We start from the raw sequence: 8,074 nt of genomic DNA on the forward strand, positions 1-8,074 counted from the left end.
CATATTTGGTTCAGCTACACTTGTATATTAGGGATTTAGATTTCCTGAAATGTTCACAGACATTGCTATTATGAAAATCCTTCCCTTTTTGAGCAAGAATAGATCTGATGAAGGAGCAGGGTGAATGCAAGAAAATTAAAGAGAACCTGTCACCTGCCCAAAAAAATGCAGCTGACACCTCAGTTAGATTGCAAGCACCTCACAGATTCTGCCACTTTTTTTTTCTAGCCCCCACCGTTGCTGAGAAATATTGGTGCCGTTAGTTTTGATGCCCGATATGCAAATAAGGCTTTTAACTGTCAAGTGGGTGGGTAACACCTGTCACTTGATAAGAGGTAAACGCCCACTTGACAGTCAAAGGCTTCATTTGCATATCGGACGCCAGAATTAACGGCCCCGTCATCTCAGGAACGGTGGGGGGTAGAAGAAAAAATTCAAAAGCATCTGTGAGGCGCCTGCAATCTAACTGAGATGTCAACTGCAGTTTTTTTGGGCAGGTGACAGGTCCTCTTTAAACCACTGCTATGGCCCAGCAAGACTGTCAGCAAGATTATCGGCAGATATTGTATTTATAAAGAAAGAAAGAAATTTTACAGGCGTTTTTCAACAAATACATTTATCACCTTTAATTGTACGATCTTTAGGAGTTCCACCACTGGGATTCCCGTTGATCACCATAATGTGGTTCCCGAGTCCCCATGTCTTTGTCGCGGTCACGAATAAATTGAAAGTTGAGAAGGAATTGGGGACTCAGGTCCCCCATTCTATTGATCAATGGGGATCCCAGGGTAGGGCTCTTAGTGATCACACACTTGTCTTCTATCCTGTGTATAGGTAATGTATGTATTTTGTGGAAAAAAACAGAAACTTTACAATGGTCATATGTTGGTAAATAAAAAAAATGGAGAGATAACCAAGTGCAATATAACTGGGTTTTTTTTTCATTTGTTTCTTTTTTTCATATCCATTTTGGTTGTCACTTTTTCAGCATGGTCTATGACATTCAAACAAACAGCAGCTACTACAAAAGGGACAAACAATATGATGGCAGATCATGTTGTCACTGCAAAAATCGCTACTACAACAAAACAGAAAAAAGACAATATGGGAGATATATATATATATATACATAGGAATTGGTGTAAATGCCATTGTTAAGCTGCGTGAATTATAAACATGGTTTTGCAACTTTTTCTACGTGCATTATGGGAACGTAGGAAAGCAAAGTAGTGACTTGTTCATTACACCGCTGGGTGTTACAGTTTTGTATGTCTGATCATTGCCACATAGAGCTATCCATCTCTCAATGGGTCACGAAAAGTGACAGGGTATTAACCACAATTCACAAAGCTGTGTCACAGATATTTCTTGAAACAGTGCAAGTAGAACTAGATGAAAAGGGCAATGTGGTTTATTTCATAATGGCCAGTGCTGATGAGATGCTAAACACACAAATTGTGGAATACAAGGGTGACTGATGCTAAATTGCTTTAAGGCATTTGAGTTAAAAGCACTGTGTAAGATGAAACAATAATTATCACTCCTTCTTTTAAAAAACTGATGGCAATTGACAGAATAGAAAAAGTGCTATGGTGTAGGAAGCTGAAAACCAGTAATCGGACAACAGGATACCCAAAGGAAAAATCCACAAAATGTCCCGAATATTGAAAAAATCATCAGTAAATATAATATCATGGTTTAGGTGTGAGGTTGACAGGCTTTTTAGATGGTCTACAAGGCTATATTTGGTGGTATAAAGATGGAATCATGGGTAGAGGGGAGATATTATGTTAACATGTTTCTGTTTTTTCTCTTTTTTTCTTTTTGTTTACTGCTACCGGGAGTGAAGAGGAATATTTTCTTGGAATATAAAAGGGGCTGGGGACAGATTAAAGAGAATGGCAATATCTAATTTAATTCAGTACTATCTCCCGGCAATTGTATGCCTTCAGTAGACACATTTAACAAGCTCATCAGTTCCTCTGTATTTTGCATTTCTTCTATTCAGTATTCTCATCCTTCTCCTGTGGTATGTTTATTTTGTTATATAAAAATATAAAATAGAACAAATATAAGGTGTATGGACCTGGGTGGCAGATATGTTTTTATGTATGGGGACTTTGAGGAGTTCACCTGCATAGTACCCAGGTGTAGTGTGACATAATCATGCGCCAATTCGTAAGCAGAGGCCCGGGCGCGCTCAGGAGAATACGGGGCCAGGCGTGATCCCAGCTTTTACACTGCCTTGCCATGTCAATCAAAGAAGGGAGGGAGGGTCGGACTGGGCAAAGAAGGTAGAGCTGTTTGGAGCAACGGTGACGCCCTCGTTGCTCTAAATAGCTCATTTGCATATAAGAAATAAAGTGATTATCACTGCAACGGAGCAACTCAGCTGAAAAAGGAAAAAAGAGTTAGATTCAGGTGAGACTGCGCTATATTACTGTGCTGCTGGTTTGATGCCAAAAATTTCCGGTGACAGACTCCCTTTAATGTTGAACTTTTCAGTAAATGAACATATTATTGTTTACATCCTGAGGCTAAACCCACATATGCCTAATATTTCTTAAAACTTCTCTGTAATGACGGGGGGTAGGGAAACGGAGAAGTGAGCCCTAGTCTACCCGCCACTCTGTCCCTGCCTACTTGCAACGACCCGCCCAAGGCGACGGGGTACAACTGGGCGGCGGCCCCTGCGCTCAGTAAGTGCACGACAAACACGACAAACATACAAGGGAATACAGGCAAGGGAAAGGGGCAGTGCCCACGGCAACACCGTGAGCAACCAGAGTGGTGAACGAGCCGAGTCAAGCCAGGAGTGTGCGAGGTACCAAACGAAGAACAGAAGAGTAGTCAGTAAGCCAGGGTCTGTATGGAGCAGGATCAAAATAGAAGGAGCTGTAGCTGGGCCAGGAAACCACACGAAAAGAATCACAAGCACCGAGGGACAGGAAGGGCAGGCTTAAATAGACCGAGGGCGGGAGCTAGCTGAGTCTGGCCAGGTTGCGATAGGCTCTCCCACTCCTAAGCCTGCCAGCCTTTGTGGTGGAAGCTGGAGTCAGTCTCAGGGATGTAGATTCAGGTGCTGACTGATTAATTATGGGAGTTAACCCCGAAGCTGTGCCTGGCAGATCCTTTACATTCTCACAGGGTTTGCTACAATAGCATTTAATGAGATTTAATTCTTTAGTATGTGCCTTAAAGGAATACTCCTGTGATTATTTTTTTTATCATGGCTCCAGTACACCAGGTCAAAGGTAGGGCAGGTTATCCTCTTACCAGGTGCTTTGTTGTCGAACTATCTCTTCCGATCCCAGCCGCTGTTATGTCACGTGACTGCAATGTGTCTGCCGATTCCTACAGTGCTGTGTGGGCTGGAAGTCACGTTCACTATGCATTCCTATGAGATGCCCAATGTGAGCATCATAGGAATGCATTGTATAAGTGACTTCCGTTCCACACAGCAAACTCTATAGGAATCAGGCAGTCACATTACTGTCATATGACATAGTGGTAGCCGGGATTGGAAGAGATAGTTGGGCAACAGAGGTTCCAGTAAGAGGATGACCTGCCCTTCCTTTTACCGGGTATACATTCCAAATGATAATGAATATTTTTTCTTAAAAAAACACAACTGCTTACCTTGCTTTTTGTAACCTTGGCTGCATTGAGCTTTTCCGTTTCCTTGCGGTTAGCTTTCAGGTTTGGTTGCTTTGCTGTACTCGCTACTTTACTGCTGCCAGGTTTTTGCTGTGAAAAGTAACAAAACAAGTGATGACATTGCATGCTGTACTACAGTGCATATTCAACGGATCCATCATTGCAGTGAGTCATGTGTTGTATCCTACTACGTTTATGCATAGCTTCATTTTTCATATATTCACAATGTTATCTTAAAGGAGTTTTCCAGTTCTAGGTAAATGCAGTTTAACCATCATCTAAATTAAAAGTTTTAAAACTTTTGAATATAATTTATAGTTCTTCATCAGTTTTAAGATCTCTCAGCTGTGGATACAATTGTATCCAGTCCAGGCAATGCTCTCTGAGTTGAACAGCCTGGACTCCAGACTGATATATGGTAGTAAACTATCAAAGAAATTTGTGCTGCTGCTGATGTATTTCTGAATAGGCTCACATTGCGTTATTGCCTTCCGGTGGAGGTATGCGTCAGGAGGACTTCCGATGTACATCTCAGACGGAAGGTTGCAACGTATTCCACGGCATAGGCGAACAGTGGGATACATAATCCGAATAGCCCGATGCCCTCTCACCATATATGGGCAGTAACGTCAGGAGTTACCCCAGGGCCGATGTTCCCGGGCAGAACACTTCATGATTCTTGTCCATGGCTCCTTTTTATCTCCCTCCGGGAATCTAGTTTAGTGGAGCTTCCCTGGGGTATCTGTCACAGTTACGCCACTGGGGCTAACCCAGGGGAGATAAAAGTCCTCGTTCACACAACAAATTTCTTCAGTGGAAAAATCTGACGTGTATTCTTACGATTTTCTGCTGCGGAAATGTGTGGCTGACCCTCAGATTTCTGCTGCGGTTTGGCAGTTTACAGCCACATTTTCCACACGCAGAATATTCCCATTCAATGGAGAGAATCTGCTTGTTGCTTCCGCGGCTTATTCCGCTGAAAATTATGCAGTGTCCGAACAATGGGGCGATTTCCAATTGACATCAATAAGAGCCTTGCTATCCGCGGAATTCACAATGATTCCGATGTGAAAAACATATCAGCCAAAAGCAGCTGGGGACTCCTACTGCTTTGTCGGGGGGATAGTCAGGCTGCCGGGTGGGTGTGGGATACAAAGGCCGTGGTAAGGGGGTTGGGGAAAACAAGAGAGGGGAGTCCCCTGACTCCCTCTGGTGCGGGTAGGCCAGACAGCGGGCAGAAATGGACTAGGATGATGGTACTACCTGCGGACCTGTGCAGGAAGTTCCAGTGATAACTGTCCATATGGACATTTATGTCACTGAAGCTTCCCGATGTATATGATTAACATATGACAAAAGCCATACATTGGTATTATCAGAGTAATTAGTGATTATTGTTTCATTATTAATCATTCAGCAAAAAAATCTGTAGTATAAAGAGTTAATAAGTATGTGAAGACATATGTTGGGCCTTGAAAGTCTCAGTGAATAAATAGTTTTGAAGAATAACAGGTTGAAGTTTTTACGACCTCAAAATAAGGTCCTAATTTTTTAATGAGACTAAAGTCTTATTTTATGCCACTTTCCCCAAAACAATTATTCCAGGTGCAAAATTAACAAAGCTGGAACTTTAATTCCAATGGAGGGGGCTCAAGAGCATTTCCTGAGGCCACATATAGATATCCTTCCGTAGTTTCTTTATGCAAGTAATATATTTATATACTATGACGTGACCTTTAATGTGATTGGTTAATCTACTTCTATAACTGGGCTGGAACTAAATCATATATGAATGCTATTGGTTTTTAACCCCTTCCCGCACCTTAGCGTAAATGCACGTCCAGGTGAGCAGTAACTTTGCGCACCTGGGCGTGCAGTTACGTCCGCGATTTAACAGTTAACCGCCGCCCGGCACTACACCGCAGCGGCGATTAACTGTGCAGGGCGTCTGCCCTGCTCTCCCCGTCGCCGATCAGCGGCCTGTGATCAAGAAAATTTCTGCCACCCCAAAATGGTACCAATGAAAACTACAGATTGTCCCGCAACGAATAAACCCTCACACAGCTCCGGTGGAGAAAAAATAAAAAAAGTTCTGGCTCTCAGAATATGGCGATGCAAAATGTGCAGAGTGTCCAAAAGCGGATAAGATTGGGCACCATTTATCAGTGCGACACCGGCCACACATCTGCGGATTATTATTTATTTACTGCATTATTATACCCTCTTATTATACCCTGATGTACATCGCACAGATAACCTATGCCCCCACATTATAAACTGAAACACCATTAAAACCCCAAACAGAACAACTACCAAGCTACATCTGCACCCCAAAAGCCAAATGGCGCTCCCTCCCTTCTGAGCCCTGCAGCGTGCCTAAACACCAATTTACGTCCACAGATATGGCATCGCCATACCCGGGAGAACCCGGTTAATGTTTTATGAGGTATTTGTCTTCAGTGGCACAAACTGGGCATAACATATAGTGCACTAAAATGGCATATCAGCGGAAAATTTTAATTTTCACTCTGCACCATCCGCTGCACATTAACCCCTTCGCGAACCACGACATAGCATGTCTTAGTGTGGGGGGTGATGTATGGAGCGTCTCACGTGATCACTTTTTTTTGGTCACCTTCGCTCTACCTAAAAATTTAATAAAAAGTGCTCAAAAAGTTGTATGTACCAAAAAATGGTACCAATAAAAACGACCGCTCGTCCCTCAATAAATAAGCCCTCATACCGCTCTATTGACTGAAAAAAAAAAGTTATGGCTCTTGGAACGCAGGGAGGAAAAAACTAAAAAGAAAAATAAAAAAATGGATCAGTCCAGAAAGGGTTAATTACTTTCTAATGAAAAACCATTTATGACCACACGTGGGGTATTGCCGTACTCGGGAGAAATTGCTTTACAAATGTTGGGCAGCTTTTTCCCCCTTTATCCTTTGTGAAATTGAAAAAATTCAACATTTTAGTGGAAGAAATGTTGATATTCATTTTCACGGCCTAATTCTAATAAATCCTGCAAAAGACTTGTGGGGTCTAAATGCCCGCTATATCCCTAAATAGATTCTTTAAGTGGTGTAATTTCCACTTTTGGGGGGTTTCCGCTGTTTTGGCCTCTCAGGGGCTTTTCAAATGCGACATGGCACCCAAAAACCATTTCAGCTAAATTTGAGCTCCAAAAGCCAAATAGCGCTCCTTCCCTTCTGAGCCTTGCTGTGGGTCCAAACAGCAGTTTATTACCACATATGCCATAAATCCGTAATCGGGAGAAATTGTTTTACAAATGGTGGGGTGCTTTTTCTCCTTTATTCCTTGTAAAAATTAAAAATGGCTACCTTTTTTCAGAAAAAAAGTAGATTTTTACCTTTACAGAATAATTCCAATGAATTCAGCAAAACAACTGTGGGGTCAAAATGCTAACTTTACCCCTAGAAAAATTCCTTGATGAGTGTAGTTTCCAAAATGGGGTCACTTTTTTGTTCCCTCCAGTGCATTTCAAACGCAACACGGCACTGAAAACTATTCCAGCAAAATCAGAATTTCAAAATCCAAATGGTGCTCCTTCCCTTTTGAGTCCTGCTGTGGGTCCAAACAGCAGTTTATTACCACATATGGGGTATTGCTATAATCGGGAGAAAATGCTTTACATATGTTGGGGTGTTTTTTCTCTTTTATTCCTTGAAAAAATTAAACATTTCTGTGTTTTTTTAGAAAAAAATGCTAACTATACCCCTAGATAAATTCCTTGAGGGGTGTAGTTTCCAAAATGAGGTCATTTTTGGGGGTCTTTATTGTTTTGGCCCCACATGACCTCTTCAAACCTGACATGGTACCTAAAATATATGCTAAAAAAAAAGGAGGCCCCAAAATCCACTAGGTGCTCCTTTGCTTCTGAGGCCTGTGTTTTAGTAAATTAGCGCACTAGGGCCACATGTGGGATATTTCTAAAAACTGCAGAATCTGGGCAATAAATAATAAGTTACATTTCTCGGGTAAAACCTTCTGTGGTATAGAATTTTTTTTATTACAAATGAATTCTGTAAAAAAAAAATGAAATTTGTAACTTTCACCTCTACTTTGCTTTAATTCCTGTAAAACGCCTAAAGGGTTAAAACACTTTCTAAATGCTGTTTTGAATACTTTGAGGGGTGCACTTTTCAAAATGGGGTGATTTATGGGGACTTTCTAATATATAAGGCCCTCAAAGCCACTTCAGAACTGAACCGGTCCTTGTAAAAATCGCCTTTTGAAATTTTCTTGAAAATATGAGAAATCGCTGCTAAAGTTCTAAGTCTTGTAACGTCCTAGAAAAATAAAAGAATGTTCAAAAAACGATGCCAAACTAAAGTAGACATATGGGAAATGTTAACTAGTAACTATTTTGTGTGGTATTACTATCTGTTTTAGAAGC

General features: G+C 41.4%; 1 long non-coding RNA gene across 1 annotated transcript in view; it reads right to left on the reverse strand.

The window, feature by feature from the left end:
- LOC142721108 (uncharacterized) overlaps positions 1-3,721 on the reverse strand; it is a 44,524-nt gene extending 40,803 nt beyond the window's left edge. The window contains exon 1 of the long non-coding RNA XR_012873863.1: positions 3,640-3,721. This is a non-coding gene — a long non-coding RNA (uncharacterized LOC142721108). The remainder of the gene's footprint in view (positions 1-3,639) is intronic.
- Positions 3,722-8,074: the final 4,353 nt, after the last annotated feature.

The sequence above is a fragment of the Rhinoderma darwinii genome, unplaced genomic scaffold (assembly GCF_050947455.1).
Source record: "Rhinoderma darwinii isolate aRhiDar2 unplaced genomic scaffold, aRhiDar2.hap1 Scaffold_514, whole genome shotgun sequence".
In the NCBI taxonomy this organism is placed as follows: Eukaryota; Metazoa; Chordata; class Amphibia; order Anura; family Rhinodermatidae; genus Rhinoderma; species Rhinoderma darwinii.